This window comes from Eucalyptus grandis, chromosome 2 (genome assembly GCF_016545825.1).
Source record: "Eucalyptus grandis isolate ANBG69807.140 chromosome 2, ASM1654582v1, whole genome shotgun sequence".
NCBI lineage: Eukaryota > Viridiplantae > Streptophyta > Magnoliopsida > Myrtales > Myrtaceae > Eucalyptus > Eucalyptus grandis.
Genome location: NC_052613.1, coordinates 36,194,809 through 36,212,519, shown reverse-complemented (window position 1 = coordinate 36,212,519; position 17,711 = coordinate 36,194,809). Strand labels below are relative to the sequence as shown.

The window sequence follows — 17,711 nt, the reverse complement described above, 5'->3', positions numbered from 1 at the left end:
AGCACCTTGCTCCATACTTGATTAGAGAAACTACACTTGAAAAATAGATGAGAGCAAGATTCCATGCTTATATTACAGAACAATCAGAGAGATCTAGTACTCCCAACACACCAACCGTAAATCCTCTTAAAAGTGGGGAGTTTATCACGTATTACCAACCAAGATAAAAAGCCAGCTCTTGGCACATTAGGGGAGAACCCACAAGTTTGTGCCAGTCAACATTTACTCTTGCTTCTGACAATTTTGCAAGCAACAAAGGAGTTAAAGCAACCGTTTGTAGCAGCTTTGCATACAACTTCATCTGCAGCTGAGGAATTAGGGAAATTCACACCACAAACGGCACCTTGGACAGAAACCAACTCTTCAAACATAGCAGCGGGCCACTTTTAATGAGAGTCATGAATTACAGCAGATACTTTGGCCTGCAGAGGAAGAGAGGGGTCATAAATTCTTCACCTTGAGAATGATTCTGGCAAGATTCCAGTATGGTGCCACAAATCATACCAAATTATCTCTATCACCCACCATATATCTGGTGTGGGGTTACAATGTATTCCTGACTTTTAATAACTTCCAAGGTAGCATCTGCTTTGCAGTCAAAACGGTAGCTACAGAGCTAGGCAAAAATAGAGACCCACACCTCAACAAAATAATCCACAGACACTTCAACATAAAAGCAAGATTTAACAAAGCCAGTCTTCAAATGCCAAGGCCTCCAAACTGCTTAGGAAGGCAGACAGGGTCCCATCTAACTCTTGATCCCTCTTTTGCATCAGGATCTCCCTTCCAAAGGAAAGCTCTACACTTTTGCTCAATCTTTTTAATAACTTTCTTGGGCAACAAAAAGAGTTGACACTACTTGTTAACCAGATTATGAACAATAGATTTAATGAGCTGAAGTCAGCTGGCATATGAGAGTTTTTTAGCTGTCCAAGCTTTAAATCCCATTGTAATTCAATCAATGCCAAGAATCCTGGTCTGAAAGTCTTCCAAACAATCCCAAATCACTAGAAGAACTAACCAAACAAGAACATAGGGTTGGCTGATTGGTCATGCTGTTGGATTTGATTGCTGCATGTTGCATTTCCTAAAAGCTTGTTAGGAAACATGCCAACCAATGTATACATAATCCATAACTCGACACTCCCCCTCAAGTAGAACCTATTCCTTAGACACATATGACAAAATGTGGTCGTAATTATGTCAATAAGATAACCATGGAACAGGAGAACAAACAACATAATAGGCAAGCAATTTTGGACCATTGCATGTGCTTCGGTACATGATAGAAATGAACAAGTAGAAAGTGGACAATCTATTGGAAATTTAACAAAATAAGTAAAAATGCAGACAGTATGCTAATCCTTGAGAAAAGATTCCTTCTCGATTCTGATTATACCCCATGATCATTACCAGTGTCTTTCAAACAGCCTGACAAAAGAATTAGCAGAAACAAATCTCCCTACCCTTTAAACTTTGCCAACCAGCCACTTCAGGTCTACGCATCTTTGATTCCACGAAGCAGAACTTGAATAGTAATCAAAATGAACAATGGGAAAAGATTTCATCAAGTGCTATCTGGGACGCGAAACGCCTTCATTTGTGTCTGTACTCAAACAGACTAAACCATTCCTTAATCCTGGATGGTGAGTAAAATGCTGGAATGGAAGGGTTGAGGCACAATAAATCTGTTTCCCCCATAGATATTGATGTGCATCACAGTATGCTCAGAAATGAGAAGATTGCATGTGTGGGGATAAGTACTTCGTGTCAATACCAAGTTCCTTCCACTTCCGGTGAATGCTGCAAAAGTAATTTTCGCATATCAGAATCAGAGATGTAAGGGAGATTAGTCGGGTACACATTCCACAAACTTAGTAAACGTGTTCAAATGGAGTTTCCAGACTAAAACAGGAAAGAGGATATAGAGCATCTTAACTCCCATTAACATGACATGAACTTGCTCTATCCATCCGAAGTTCTGAGCTACACTTTTTCGATGTGATGCAACCTTCAAACATTTTCAAACTTGTCTTTGCTATGAACTTATCATATAAATTACGTCCGTTACATCTAGTGGATTGCAACATCAGGGGAAAAACATACGCTTAATGAACAGGGAAAGATAACACATATACACACCTCTATTCCCCCATGAGTAATTTGAGAACCAACTCTAATCATAGCAAAGAGTTTCCACAAAAACTCAAAGATGTTAAGAACAGCAGAGCCTGCAGTGGCATCTCCCCTTCGTCTCTACAATAAGGAGCAATCTCACATCCAAAGTCCCCCCCTTCAGCATCTTCTCCCTAGACTTGATACCGGCGAGGCGACGGTGAAGTTTATAGACTATAATGAAACATTGCAGCAAACACCATGTCCTACAAACAAGGTTCGAAACAATTAATCAACTATAGAATTCAACGGAAGCTATAAAAAATAAGGACAAATATTAGAGAAACCGTCGCTTGTTTAGGTTACTGAGATCAATCTACAAGCCGCGTTTAACCGAGGAAATGCAGCTGACTACTGACTGACTCATGCCGACGAAGGCTAATTTTGAACTAAAGAAATTACCTTGTGTGGATGAGAAGAGAACCCCGCGGAAAGCGACGAACAAGAGTTAAAATCAGGAAAGCGCGAAGTAGCTTTATTTACCTTCGCCTTGCGAGCCCGGAAATACGGATAATTGCGGGTGGTGCAGCAGGAGGTCCGGAACGATCCAGGCAAGAGTCCCCCGGATGGCGCTCGCCGATCACGTAATCGATCTCCGATTGCTGATGGACTGCATCCCCAAAGCAACGGAACGAACGAAGACAGGAAACGCTTCAAAAACCTCCCCAACAAACCCCCCAAAAGCCAAGACGATGCGGCCGATTTCGCAGGTGAGGGGCCAATAGGAGCCGGTCGGTCTCTTGCATCGCTTCTTGAGAATCGCACGTCCTCTGATCCAGAGAAGTTCTAGGAAGAGAGTCCTAAGTCTGTAGTATCCGACGCTTGTCAAGCTTATGAATTTGGATTCATATATATATATCATACTATATCATTTGATCATTCGTAATATTTTGGGAAAGGTTCATATTTAGATAAATAATTAATGAAAGCATAAAAATGAAAAAAAAAAATAGAATAGAAAATAAACATAATGAAGCACCAGGTCCAACAAAGCCCATTACTCTAGCCCGGTATGATCATCTTGTTCCAGCCCAGCTCGGTCCGACCACAAGTCAAGCTCATCAAGCATCTGGCCCAATTCACCTCAACCCATCGATCCACAAGAGCAGCCTAGGCCACACCAGGCCCATCAAGTTATAATAAAAATTAAAACCCATTAAACCCAACTTGGTGAAACCCATAAAGATTTGAATTGAGCTCGGTCCACCTCATTAGAACCGGCCCCCCTCTCCCCCCTATCGTTCTCTGTCCGTCGCCCTGAACGTTGGAAACGAACTCGCGCGCGTTACAATGTTTAATTGCCTATTGCGTTCGCAACCGAGACCTTCTTGTTATTGAAATAAGCTCGTCGGCAATTCAATTGCGTCGATTTCTTCATTGTTTAAGGATGTTTGTTGATCGGTTCTTGATGTATAGGCGTTCCTTATGTCCTGTTGTCTTGCATTAAGAATGAATCTGGGAGCTATAAACTTCGATACATATCTACCTCGGTTTAGATCTAAATTTGGTGTTCTTGCAACATAAATTTGATTTTGAGTATTGCTAGATTAGGACAAGAATCTCTTGTATGGAACTGAATTAAATTTGATGTGTTTTTGCTGAGTTCACACGTTATATTTGCTGGAATCACACTTAGATCCCCCCCCCCCCACAGTCGGTGAGGGCTCACAAGCTTTCGTTAGTCACAATGGAAAAAATAATAATTAAAAATTTGTCCGTATTAATGCCACCCATGTCTCATGGAATAGTTAGTGTCCACATTAAACAATTTCCAAGCAAAAGTGATCCAAATGATTACATTAGCAAATTATCAAAAGAATTATGAGTAAATTAGTTAAATTGAAAGGTTTATGACTAAATTGACATTTGTACAATAAGTTTAGATGGTATTTGTACAATAATTTATAACTTTTTTTTGGTAAAATGTCACACACAATTTCCAAAAGGAAAATGAAAATTTTCGTTGAATTTAAGTACTAAAAAGCTATAGGAAACTATTGCTTGCTATGTGACGACTTCAAATGTATAGGGTAGTATACTTCACGATGACAAATGAAGAATCATAGCCTAGAAAGCGAGACAAAATATTTCGTAAATCTTAGTTTCTATAGGGAAATATGAGAAGACTCAACAAAACATAAATGAAAATATTTATTCAAGTAAAATTCTATAATGTAGGAAGTAGTATACAATTCTAATTTGAATAATTGTCTAGAAAATCTTAAACCTATAGTGGCCAATTCAATCCTAAATTTTTAAATTTTACTAATTTAATTCTAAATCTTTTGATGACTTGCTAATGTAATTCTTTTGGCTAATCTTGGCTGGAAATTGCTAATGTGGCGGTCGTGTCACATAGAATGGCCGGCGCTCACGTCAAAAATTTTTGACCAACAACAAACTAGGTTAGACACAAGTATATGATATTGATTATTCGAGTTCTCCTTTCTTTGTTTTATTTTCTCCCATATTCTCAAATTTATTAATTGTGAAGGATGTATATTGTATACTTACCTAGTCTAGAACTGCTGAATCAGGTTTGCAAAGGGAGGTCTTTGTATAGGGCATGGGCTCATGGGGATGACGAGTTTTGTTCAATGGTTTGCTGTCGTCTATGACATCAGGGAACGAAATAAATGAGTTGTAGAAGGAAGGAGGATTACGATGAAAAACTGCAGAATTTAAAAATAAGATTATTGCTTAGGAAGAAGGGCATCTTAGGACAGGGACAGGTCGAAATGATCGTCTTGGTCATTCGATTGTGTAGTGGCCGTCCTTTTTGAGTTTAGAGAAAGTATAAAAAGGCTATGTAAAACTCACGTGCAGGCAATCGAAAACTGGCAAAAGCTGGTTCTCATGCAGACCTGCCCGTGGAAGTTGACTTGAGATTTTATCATAAAGTCAAACACACTTTTGCTCATCATATCAGTGAAATAATTAGTGGGGAAATGGAATTTGACATTTTTTTGGTTGTGTAACCTGTCTACATCATTCCTTTTTTGGTAGCCTTACTTTCAGATTTGCCATTGTTAATCAATCCCATTTACCCCAGTAATTCCTCTGATGTTAACTTATTCTAGGACATTTATTCAACGTTCTTCAACGTTTTGGAATTAAAATCAATAAGTCAGACATGTAATGTTATGTCAATAATTGATTGAGAATATTCAATGTCGCGATGGAATTCGATACCTAAATGAGGGAAAGCATTTCTTATCATTGACTCCGGAGTTTTTGACCGACATATCAAACATGCATTTATATTAAAATAAGTGAATGATGAATAAACACCAGGCCCATCACTCTCCAGCCCATCCATGAAGCTCGTCCACTTCCGCTCCAATTCAGACACTCTGGCCCTTCAAAGCCTAACCCCTCACCGCGAGCCTGAATTCCACCGGCCGACGACGCCATCCCATTTTCTCGGTGACAGCACCTCAGCTTACTGCTAGTTAAAGTTCCTATTGAATTCTGTTTGCACATGTTTTGATGTGCAATTGAAGAGGCGCCGGTTGTGACTTACTGGGTTTCCTGTATATAGTCGATTGAAATGCGTACAAATTTGGACATATAGGCGTCTTGTGTTGCTTGTTGTTTATGTGTGCTTGGATATCTCAAATGCCGGTCGCGTGCATTCGTTGTTCGCTGTACATGTGTGTGATTGCTGTGTCAACTGATGTTGTGCTAACTTTGGAAAATGTGCATGGTATTAATAATCTATGCTGCTAAATATGAGAAGTTGTAGTCCTCAGGATTTTTCTAAGTAACAGCGCTAGCATAAGACCTTATTATCCGGATGTAGCAAATACGAGCGCAAAAACGCTATGAGAATACCAATTCACTCTATTTAAATCATATTAAAATATAGCCAAGTTTCTCAAGTTATTACCTTTTTCACAATTGTATTTATTGTTTCAACATTGTTTAAAGGACACGAGTTTGAACTTTGAAGTGGGTTATTTGCTACGTAAGTTAGATTTTTCTTGTCCAAGACGTAGGGCTGCTTCTTGGAACAGGTCTTCATCGGCAAACACGCTTTTCATTAAATGAAAAGTAAGCACAAACGCGAACACCCCGAACACCCTCCATGATTCCGTGAGGACGAAATGACGAATATCTACGAGAGAGAGAAGAATTTCGGAAGTCGAATTTCATGCAGACATAACTAAATGAAATTACCATTAACCGATTAAAAAAGAAGAGAGTAGAATGTGGTAAAATCTCTCAATGAATCTTGTAGTTAAATAAGTGTTTACTCTCTTACTCTTGTAGCAACTCCCTTTCATGGATTGGGATCCTTCCTCAAGAACTATTTGAAGAAATGCGAAGGCCAGTGATATAGAAATTGGACCTCATAAAGAATTGGACCCCAAACAAGAGGGTTGAAGTTGACATCTGTATCACAAGCATATAGACGACAGAGCAAAACATGCAATTCTACACACCAAAGAGAAACAATAAGCACCACGTCAGACAAATCTTTACTCTAGCTAATAGTTTTCACAGAGTCAGATTCCAAGCAACACAATCTATGATGCTCATTGGTGCCAATCTTATTTTGAGACCAAGGCAATTCTCAACACTATGCTTAACGGAACTTCATAATTTTGATTTCATTAAACATCCAAGGAGGCACCTGAAAAGGCAACATGGACTTCAAGATAAAATAGATGCAGTAGTTTCCAGATAAACTGCGATAGACACTTCTGAAAATCTTTCTCTGAGCAGCTCGTTTCATCCAAACCGAATTCACAATCGTAAAATCCAGGACTCAGATGAATCGAACAAAGCTGCAGCACCTTTCTCCATAATTGATTGGGGAGAAACTACACTCAATAAACAGATGAGAGCAATATTCAATACGTAGATCACAGAACGAGAGAGAGAGAGAGAGAGAGAGAGATCTAGTTACTCTCAACAGACCAACTGTAAATCCTCTCGACAGCGGGAAGTTTATCATGTATTACTAACCCAAAAAAAAAAAAAAAAAGCTAAATCTTGGCACATTAGGGAAGAACCACCCAAGTTTGTCCCAGCCAACATCAGCATCCTTGTTTCTGACAATATCCCATGCAACAAAAAAGTTAAGGCAACTATTTGAACAAGCTGTGCAAAAAACAACTTTATTTGCAGCTGAGGAACTAGGAAAAACACACCACAAATTGCAGCTTGTATGGGAACCAACCCTTCAGACCTAGCAGCAGGCATTTCCAATGAGAGTTAACGTATTGCAGTCGAGCCTTTGGTCTGCAGAGAAGAGAAGAGAAGATTCATAAATTATTCTTATCGAGAATGATTCCGGCATAGTGCCAGAATTCATACCAAAGAGAAATATTATCTCCATTATCCACTATTTGTATAATGTGGGATTTCAAAATGTTCCTGACTTTTAATAAACTCTTCCAAGCATACGTAGCATCTGGTTTACAGTCAAGATGATAGCTAGAGAGCCAGGCAAAACACTTAGAGCCCACAACTCAACAAAATACTCCACAGACAATTTAAACTACAAAAAGATTTCACAAATCCGATCTTCAAATGCCAAGTCCTCCAAACTGCTTAGGACAAAAAGTGTTTTCATCTAGCTTTTGCTCCCTCTTTGGCATAAGGATCTCCATTCCAAAGGAAAGCTCTACACTTTTGCTCGAACATTTCAAAAACTTTCTTGGGAAACAAAAAGAGTGGACACTAATAGACTACGAATGACAGAGACAATAAGCTGAAGTTCGCCAGCATATGAGCGGCTTTTAACTGTCCAAGCTTGAAATCTATTTGTAATTCAATGATTTTATAGAGGCTTACAATCCTTGTCTGAAAGTCTTCCAGACAAACCACAATTACAGGAAGAAAGAACCAAATAAGAACATACGATTGGCCAAGCTGTTTGATTTGATTGCTGCATGTTAGACAAATTCCTTTCTAAAAACACCGTAAGCTGTTAAGCAACGTGCTAAGCAATGTATATAGAACGTATTTGACCAAACAAATGTACATATAATGTATAAGTCAGCATTCCCCTTGCGTAGAACCAATCCCTTAAGACACACACAACAAAATGTGGACGTAATCACATCAATGAGATAGCTGCAGATGATAACAAGAAACATAAAAGATGAGAAATTTTAAACCATTAATATGCTTTGATACAATGCTAGAAATGAACAAGTAGAATGCAGACAATTTGCTAATCCGTCAGAAGAGATTCTTTCCAGATTCTGATTATACCCCATGATCATTAGCCATGTCTTTCAAACAGCCTGTGAAAAGAAATAGCGGAAACAAATCTACCCACCCTCTAAACTTTGCCAACCTGTGACTGCAAGGCTATGCATCTTTGATTCCATGAAGCAGAACATAAATAATTATCAGAATAAACAATAGACAAAGATATCATCGAGTGCTATCCAGGACACAAAAATGCCTTCACTTGTGTCTGTACTCAAACCGACTAAACCACTATTTAATCTTGGATGCTGCGTAAAATGCCGGAATGGAAGGGTTGAGGTGGAATAAATCTGTCCCCCATAGATTTTGATGTGCACCACAGTATGCTCAGAAATGAGAAGATTGCATGTGTGGGAATAAGTAGTTTGTATCGGTAAATGCAGACACAAAGTTAACACTGAGTTGCTTCCACTTCTGGTGAATGCTGCAAAAGTAATTTCCGCATATCATAATCAGAGATATAAGGGAAACTAGTCGAGTACATTCCACAACTTAGTAAATGTGTTCAAATGGAACTTTCAGACTAAAACACGAAAGAAGATTTAAAGCACCTAACTGCCATTAACATGACAATGTGCTTGCTCTATCTATCTGAAGTTCTGGCTACACTTTTTCAAGGAGATGCAATTTTTAAACATTTTCAAATTTGTCTTTGCTATCAACTTATCATATAAATTATGTCCAGACTTTAGATTCATCTAACATCAGGGCAAAACAGACACTTATTGAATGGGGAAAGGAAACATATATACATACCTATCTCCATGAGTAATTTGAGAACCGACTAATCATGGAAAAGCTTCCACAAAAGTCAGATCTGAAGAACAAAGCCCGTAGTGCCATGTCCCTTTGTCTCTACAATGAGGAGCAATCTCACATCCAGGGTCCCCTTCAGCATCTTCTCCTCCTAGACTTAATACCAGTGAGGCGATGGTGAAGGAAGGGTATATAGACCTTTCTATAGGTCACTGGGTCTTACCAACACAATTCACCAATGGAATTCCAATGTAATCTGAAAGGCAAGCAAGATTTAGAGAATCTTGGAGAATGAGACAGAGCACAGTGATGACAAAAGAATTGGATGAGTGCAGAAAACTGATAGAATGCAGAAATAAGCTGAGAATCCAAATTTAAATGCAATAGTCCATTAATAACACCCCAGATTTTTATTTCATTTTTGTTGGATCGAAGAAATTATGCGAAGCGTTTCAATGGATAGGGGAACCGATGCCAAATCTGAGAAGAGAAGTGACTAGGAGTAGAAGAGTAGAGAGTAGGAGGAGTAGTAAATGGCAAGATTGATACCTGATTTTAAGACATCTTCGTGAGATGGAGACGGTGATGGAATTGAGGACAATGGAGTGGAGAGATGAAGCATAGGTGATTAAGGTGCAGACGACAAAGGAGAAGGACACGATGATGGAAGGGACATTTTCACAGCCCCTAGTTTTGCCCAATTGTTGTCTGCAAAAATTAAAAACACCCTTTTTAAGTAACATAATGTTTCCAATGAGAGTTATAAATTACAGCAGATACTTTTGCCTGCGGAGGAAGAGAAGATTCATAAATTATTCTCCTTGAGAAATGATTCTAGCAAGATCCCGGTATGGTGTCACAAATTAGATTAAGAGAAATATTATCTCCATTACTGACTATATATCTAATGCGGGGCTTCAAAATATTCTTAACTTTTAATAAATTCTTCAAAGCATAAGTAGCATCTGGTCTACTGTCAAGATAATAGCTATAGAGCCAGGAAAAACATAGAGAACTCACCTCAAGAAAATACTCCACACTTTAAAATACAAGCAAGATTTTACAAATCCAATCTTTGAATACCAAGGCCTCGAAACTTCTTAGGAGGACAGACGGTTCTCTACACTTTCGCCAACCATTTCAAAATCTTTCTTGGGCAACAAAAGGAGTTGACGCTAATACTTAACCACACTACGAATAACAGATTTAATAAGCTGAAGTTCGCTGGCATATCAGAGGCTTTTAACTGTCAAGGCTTTAAATCTTGTTGTAATTCAATGATTTTTTGAGAAGTTTATAATCCATATAAGAAAGTCTTCAAACCAAACAAGAACATAGGGTTGGCTGATTGGTCATGTTGTTTGATTTGATTGCTGCATGTTAGACAAATACATTTTTTAAAAGCTTAAGCTGTTAGAAAACTTGCCAAACAACGCATATAAAAAGAATAACTTAACATTCCCCTTGCATGGAACTAATCCGTTACACATGCACAACAAAAGGTGGACGTAATCACATCAATGAGATAACTAGGGAAATGATAACAAACAACATAACATTCAAGAAATTTTAAATCATTGATGTGTGTTTTGATAAGATGCTAGAAATGAACAAGTAGAACATGGATAATTTGTCGGATATGCAGAAATATGCTAAATCGTTCAGAAGAAATTCTTTTTAGATTCTGATTATAACCCATGATCATTACCCACCTTTTAAGCAGCTTTTAAACAGCCAGTCAAAAGAAATAGCAAATTTACTTACCCTTTAAACTTTGCCAACCAGCGACTCCAGGGCGATGCTTCTTTGATTTCATGAAGCAGAATAGGAATATTTGTCTGTACTCAAACCAACTAATCCATTCCTTAATCTTGGATGGTGAGTAAAATGATGGAATAGAGGGATAAGCTGCAATAAAATCCGTGTCCCCCATAGATTCCAATGTGCGCCACAGTATGCTCAGAAATGAGAAGATTGCTTGTGTGGGAATAATTACTTTGCATCAGTAAATGCAGACAGAGAGTTGATACCGACTTCCTTCCACTTCAGGTAAATGCTGCAAAAGTAATTTTCACATATCGGAATCAGAGTATTCAGGCACATTCCACAACTTTGTAAATGTGTTTGAATGGAGTTTCCAGACTAAAGCAGGAAAGAGGATTTAAAGCACCTACCTGCCATTAACATGACATGAACTTGCTCTATCCATCTGAAGTTCTGAGCTACGCTTTTTCGATGCGATGCAACTTTCAAACATTTTCAAAACTTGTCTTTTGCTATTTATTTATCATATAAATTATGTCCAATGGATTGAATATCAGGGGAGAACATATACTTAATAAACAGGGAAAGAGAACATATATACATACCTCTATCCCCAGCGAGTAATTTGAGAACCATCATGGGAAAGAGTTCCCACAAAAAGGTCAAAGATGCTCATGATAGCTGAGCCTGCAGTTGGCATCTCCCCTCTTCGTCTTTACAATGAGAAGCAATCTCACATCTCAGGGTCCCCACCTTCAGCAGCATCTTCTTCTAGGCATGGTACCGGCAAACTTCACCGATGGGAATTCCAATGTAACTTGAAAGGCGAGCAAGATTTAGAGAATCTTGGAGAATGAGGCGGAGCACAGCGAGAACAAAAGAATCGGAGGAGTGCGGAGAACTGCTCAGAATGCCAAAAAAAAAAGGTAGCTGAGAAATCTAAATTTTGGCTGGAGCGATGAAAACATGGGAAGAAGCAGTTAAAAAAGGAGAGGGGGAAGTGATGCCAAATCTGAGAAGAGAAGTGACTACGAGTATTGAAGAGTAGTGATCGGAAAGATTGATTACCTGTTTTAATTGGAATATATTCATGAGATGGAGATGGAGGTGAGGACGACGACGGAGTGGAGAGCCGAAGCAGCGGTGGCGATGGAGGTGCACACAACAACAGGGGAAGGACATAGATGATGAAAGAGCCAGGCCTCAGCCTATATACACGCCTAATGTAATTTGTGGGATTTCGCAAATGAGGGGCCAATAGCAGCCGGTCCCTTTCTTGCATCGCTTCTCTAGAATTGGGCAATTGTATAAAAGGAGTTCTTCGAGGGAGGGAGGGAGGCTATCCTGGGGCAACTCCCTCAGCTTCAGGCAACACTGGATCCATAAGTTCTGTAGAGAGGAGGGAGACTGCTGGACAGTCTTTCCACTTTCCCCATATCATGGATAGAGAGATGGAGCAGAGAGGAAGGGAGCGGAAGCACAAGATCCTCCTCCTCTCCCACTCCTCCTGCACTACCGTCGATATTTAGCCTTCCAAGGGAGGTGAGAGGGGTGAGCCACTCCCTCACTGGTTGCTTCATATTCTCACATTGAGTCACCTCAAGTTCCCATAGCTGGGGCGGCAATCCTCCGTCGGGAAAGCGCGTGAATCTCTCACACCTCCAAATTGACAGCTTTCGGAGACATGTGAGCTGATACAATTGATTAGGTAACGATTTTATCTTCGGACAGCTATACAGAAAAAATTCCAAGATACTGGGAGGAAGAGGAGGGAAGCACTCTACATCCAAAGCAGGACAACCAGACAACACCAAGGAAGTGAGCTGAGACAGCGTGTGCAGACCCTGGGGTAAGCTTATCAAATTCTCGCAACACACAATTTGAATCTCTTGAAGAGACTGAAGAGGATCTAGATTTATCTCCGCAAGTGACTCCACCCCCCCACAGTCATAAATGCCAAGTCTCTTGAGAGTTGTGGGTAAAAATCCTCTAGGTAAAGATCGCAACATCTTGCAGTCCATGATATCTAATGATATCATTGATGTAGGTATACCTGTTTCTGGGAAAGATACGAGTTTTGGACAGCCATAGACCGTCAAGTCTCTAAGAGAGGAGAGAGTGTGCATTGTGCTTGGAAGCTTCTCTAAATTGACGCACTTCATCAATTCGATAGTCTCGAGATTGCCAGGCAGCTCTATATCTCCTTCTTCAGCCACAAAATATATGAATTCCGGACAACTGTGTACAACTAAGCTCTTCAAACAACGAAGAGTCTGAATTGCATCTCCGTCTTGCCACAAATATCTTAACTTTGTACACCCTCTAATCTCCAACTTCTCTAGCTTGATCAAGGAGCTTGTGAGTCCATGATTTAAGCAAGTCAGTTCAACAACATCATTTATGGTTAGAGCAGTTAGAGATGCCGAGCTAACCAAACTCTGCAGCACCCCCTCATTACAACCTTGGAATTCTAATTCATTGAGAGATGGAAGGCTAATGAAAGATGGCAAGGCTTTCAGCTTAGGGCAATCCTGAATGACGAGATGGTCAAGACGGGGGAATACAACTCCAACTTCTTCAGTGTCGATGCAATGAGACCAGTCCTCCCATATCAGCATGCCCTTGAATTCCAAAGTTAATAAGGATGGAAAATGATTGTTACTTCCATGAAATTCAGACCCTACCGTGCATATTGAATTTAAACCTTCGATGTACAGTTCTTCCAGTGAAGGTAGGTGCCCAAGCAATGGTAATGCTTTGACCCCCCGACACCCATGTAAATGTAAACACACAAGGTTAACATATGAGGGACTTGCTAACCATGATGGGAATTCTAGGCCACCATAATAGGATATTGTGAGATCTTCAAGGTTTTGGTGAGGGCGAAGAGAGTTAAGGACCTGTCCTTCAAGATCTATATTTCGGGAAATTTCAAAATTTATACTCCATTGCATGGTCAACCGGCATATTCCCTTCTTCATGCATAAATTGGCATCGTTGGCATCCTCGACTTCTTGGACCTTATGCAAATCGAGATGCACAATTCCCCTCTAAGGTTCTCCAGGTTTTTAACTCCTTCAACCTCGACCCATTTCCTGTTTCCACTATGAACTTCGACAACATCTCAAGACCCACCAAATTACCTACATACAATGGCATCTTTTCTAGGCTTCTTGTGTTGGTAATGTCAAGAAATCTTAGATTGATCAATTTTTCCATACCTTTAGGTAATTCAATGAGGTATTCACAGCCCTGCAACATCAAAGCTTCTAGGTTGTGCAATGCAACAATTGACTTTGGAAGCGTTCTAATATGAGTATGTGATAGATTAAGGTGCCTTAGGTGCCTCAATTTGCCTATGCAATCCGGTACCTCGTTGATGACATAGTAATTCAATGAAAGCACCCTCAAGTACTTGAATTCGGACAACAAGTCACATAGCACTTTCTGGGACACACGGGAAAAATGATATGTCTTATTTAACGATATAAAGCTCCTAAGTTTCTGCATCCGACGATATATCTTGAGTCTTTCTGGCACAATGTTATCACTTGGAAGGAATGAGGCATGACGAACTAAAGATACATCAAACTCAAATTCCCGAACAATAATGGGGTGCACCCGCAACTAGCTTTGCCAAGTCATTCACAAGATCATGCATTAGGAATCGTGATTCATTGCTACTCGACTTTTGAAATAACGATCTATTTACTAGCTCATTGAAATAATTCAAACCTACATTCCATTGATTCTTTGCTTTTTTTTCATTCACGAAGCCATCCGCAATCCACCAGTGAATCAACTCATCCCGCTGAATTTCATAGTCTTTGGGAAATATAGCACAATAAGCAAAACATCTCCTCAGATTGGAAGGAAGATCGAGGTAGCTAAGTTTTAAAGCCGGAAGAACATCATTTCTTTTTTTTGGTAGATCCCAAATCTTGCTGTCCAATATAGCTTGCCATTCATGGGAACTAACTTTAGTGCGTAGCAATCCAGCCAATGTCTTCACAACTAATGGCAACCCTTTGCATTTTTCACTATTTGGAGACCTAATTCTTTAAGATAAGGATAATCATCAAAATTTCCGACTCCAAAAGCATGAAAAGCAAACAGAGTCACGCAAGCATCTTGTGACAACTCTTCAAGGGTATAGGGTCTAGCACCGGCTATTTTAGCAACTAGGAAGTTACGGGTCGTGATGATGATTTTGCTTCCCTTCACTCCTGATTGAAAAGGTTTCAAGAAGTCAATCCATTTTTTTATAGCTCTCATTCCAAACATCGTCCAAAACAACAAGAAACTTCTTCCCTGAAAGGTTTCGTTTGAGCTCATCTTGAAGCCAATCCAGGTCCTTATTGTCACAAGACAAAGAGCAACTTATTTTTTGTAGGATATTCTTTGTAATAGCAAGCGTGTTAAAATCATCGGAAACACAAACCCATGCCTTTGCATCAAAATAGCTGGTGACTCTAGCATCATTGAAGACTTGCTGAGCCAAAGCCGTCTTCCCAAGACCCGGCATCCCTACTATGGGAATTACTTTTATATCCGTATATGGTCTATCGTCTTCTTCTCCGGTTAGCAATTTGAGAATCTCCATTATTTTATCCTCCCTCCCAACAAAACAATTTTCAGTCAAATGTGTTGTTGGAATTGGCTTACCTGGTAAGTGGTTTGTTGATTGCTTCCCGTTATTCTCTATGGGGCTCAGATTATCTTTTCTCTTCGTGATCTCCCGTAATGTGGCATCCATCTCTTCTATCTTGGATCTCATTTCGTGGTTGAATGTGAATTCTCTCGGGCTCAATTTGAAGCAACAACTGGGAAGAAGGGAATGTGCCTTGCTAGTGCTGGGTCCTGTCTTGGACTTGCTTTCAACAGATTCTATGACGAGCTCATCAAGCAAGTCTTCAATGTCGTAGGCCAAGTTTCTAAGATCTTCTAGCCACAACTTCACCCAGGCTTGGTCGGTGAGTTGCTTATCTTCTGCATCATCCAGCACCTTTTGGATACTCTTCAGCATCTGCTCCCAGTCCTTCAACCGCGTATCAATTCCCTCGCGCCGGGCAAAGTTGAGAAGCTCGACAGAGGTCAACCTATCGAACAACACCTGAAGAAAGGCACAAAGAAAGAGCTCCGCGATGGGCATGGCTTGGTTTGTGAGCAGCAGAGGACTAAACAAGAGTGTCCTGAAGGGTTGACATGAAGTGTATAGAGCGGAGAGGAAATAGACGTTCTTCCGTCTAGGACAACAGCATCAAATGATAGAGTGAATCAATGGACTTATTAAGCAGTAAAGTGCTCTTTCTTTTATCGGAAGAAGCTGCCATTGCATTTCATCGCGTCTCATTTGATTTAATTTCATTTATGTTGCCTCAATTTCTCTTAAGCAAGTTGGTCGGAAATGGGACCAAAGTCTTGGAATCATTAAAGCCAGGGATAAGTGCTGGAGAAGTCCTAAAACTTGTCAAGAAAATATAATTAAGTCCTAAAACCTGCAAAAAGTACAATAAAGTCCTAAAATTTGTCAAAATATTTCAATCGAGTCCTAAAATCAACACTGTCAAATTTCCTAACATAAAAAGCTGACGTGGCACAGATGTGGCTTTTTTTAATCATTTCTCTCTCTTACATGGCGAATAGTTAAAAAAAATTTCCGTTAGGAAATTTGACGGCGTTGAGTTTAAGACTTGATTGAAATATCTTAACTAGTTTTAGTACTTAATTATATTTTTGCAAATTTTAGAATTTAATTGTATTTTTGTAATAAATTTTAGGATTTTTGCAGCACTTATCTTTAGAGCCACCAAAAGTTCGAAGTGGGCCTGTATCCAACCCAACCCCGAAACTTCTACTTTATTGTTGTTCATCAGTTCTCTCTCACCACTCCCATCACATAATTCACAAATGCACCCATCCGCCATCACCATACATCACATAGCTCATATGGCATCATGGTTTCGTTGATGTAGTCACATGAATCCGATCTCGTTATCAAATCGTGGAGCATTTGTTATGTAAACTTAATCTATGTAAATGTATCATCATTAAACACTGATCATATGGGTCCCAACTACTATTCTGCGCAACACGAGCCCAGACATTGAAAGCTGCAAAATTTTCGCCGTCAATTGCTCAATGAGTGTCCAAAAACACTCTATAAAAAAATTTATTTTTAAATGATGATAATTTTTTTTTTAAAATTGTTAGTTTCTCTTCAATTCTGCCATTATCACCTAGATATGCTCTACCAAGAATATATAATCAGATTATATTAGATGGACAAGAAAACCGGGTGGTTATGGATCAAATTGAATTGCAAACCTTCAAGCTTCAATTTGTTTTTTCCCCTTTTTACCAAGCAACAATGATTATATCATAACCCACCCATGGGCAGCACAATTGGTTGAGATCTCTCCTCCAGCGAAGAAGGTTAAGGGTTCGAAACCCTACGTTGTTAGAGATTAAAGCGGGGGGCCTCGGCGATGGGTTGCTAAACCAGTTTCCCCCGAGGTATAGTCGCTATTGGGCCTCCATCGTTGAGGCCCGTGAGACCCCAAATCGGCATAAACTAACAAGGGCAAGTTTCAGCGGATCCTCGATCACAAAAAAAAAAAAAAAAAAAAAAAAAAAAAAAAACAATGATTATATCATAGCAAAGCTTCCCTGGTCAAAAAATATACATGTTTATTGTTTTATCCCATTTAAAGAGGAGCAACCTAACTTCAATATGCCCACTTGCCGTTTAGATAGGTGGAATTTAATATATACTTACATGTCCTAGTGTT

At 39.5% G+C, this 17,711-nt stretch overlaps 1 protein-coding gene and 1 long non-coding RNA gene across 8 annotated transcripts in view; both read right to left on the bottom strand.

The window, feature by feature from the left end:
- Positions 1 to 261: 261 nt before the first annotated feature.
- LOC120290408 lies at positions 262 to 2,327 on the bottom strand. Its single transcript, XR_005548393.1, has 3 exons — positions 2,143 to 2,327; positions 1,467 to 1,803; positions 262 to 422 (listed from the first exon to the last, which is right to left on the bottom strand). It is a non-coding gene; the product is annotated as an uncharacterized LOC120290408 (long non-coding RNA).
- A 4,317-nt stretch (positions 2,328 to 6,644) lies between these two features.
- Positions 6,645 to 17,711, bottom strand: part of LOC120286322 (putative disease resistance RPP13-like protein 1) — an 85,885-nt gene continuing 74,818 nt past the window's right edge. For 2 of the 7 annotated variants that reach the window (XM_039307684.1, XM_039307683.1), the window contains exons 4-6: positions 9,157 to 9,412; positions 7,332 to 8,824; positions 6,883 to 7,232 (exon numbers count right to left, since the gene is read on the bottom strand). The gene's annotated coding sequence lies outside the window, so the exon portion shown is untranslated. Of the gene's footprint in view, positions 7,233 to 7,331; positions 8,825 to 9,156; positions 9,413 to 9,705; positions 9,865 to 10,920; positions 11,213 to 11,525; positions 11,822 to 11,988; positions 12,315 to 17,711 lie in introns of those variants that run through there. The other 5 variants (XR_005548678.1, XR_005548680.1, XR_005548679.1 and 2 more) reach the window with 5 other exon arrangements.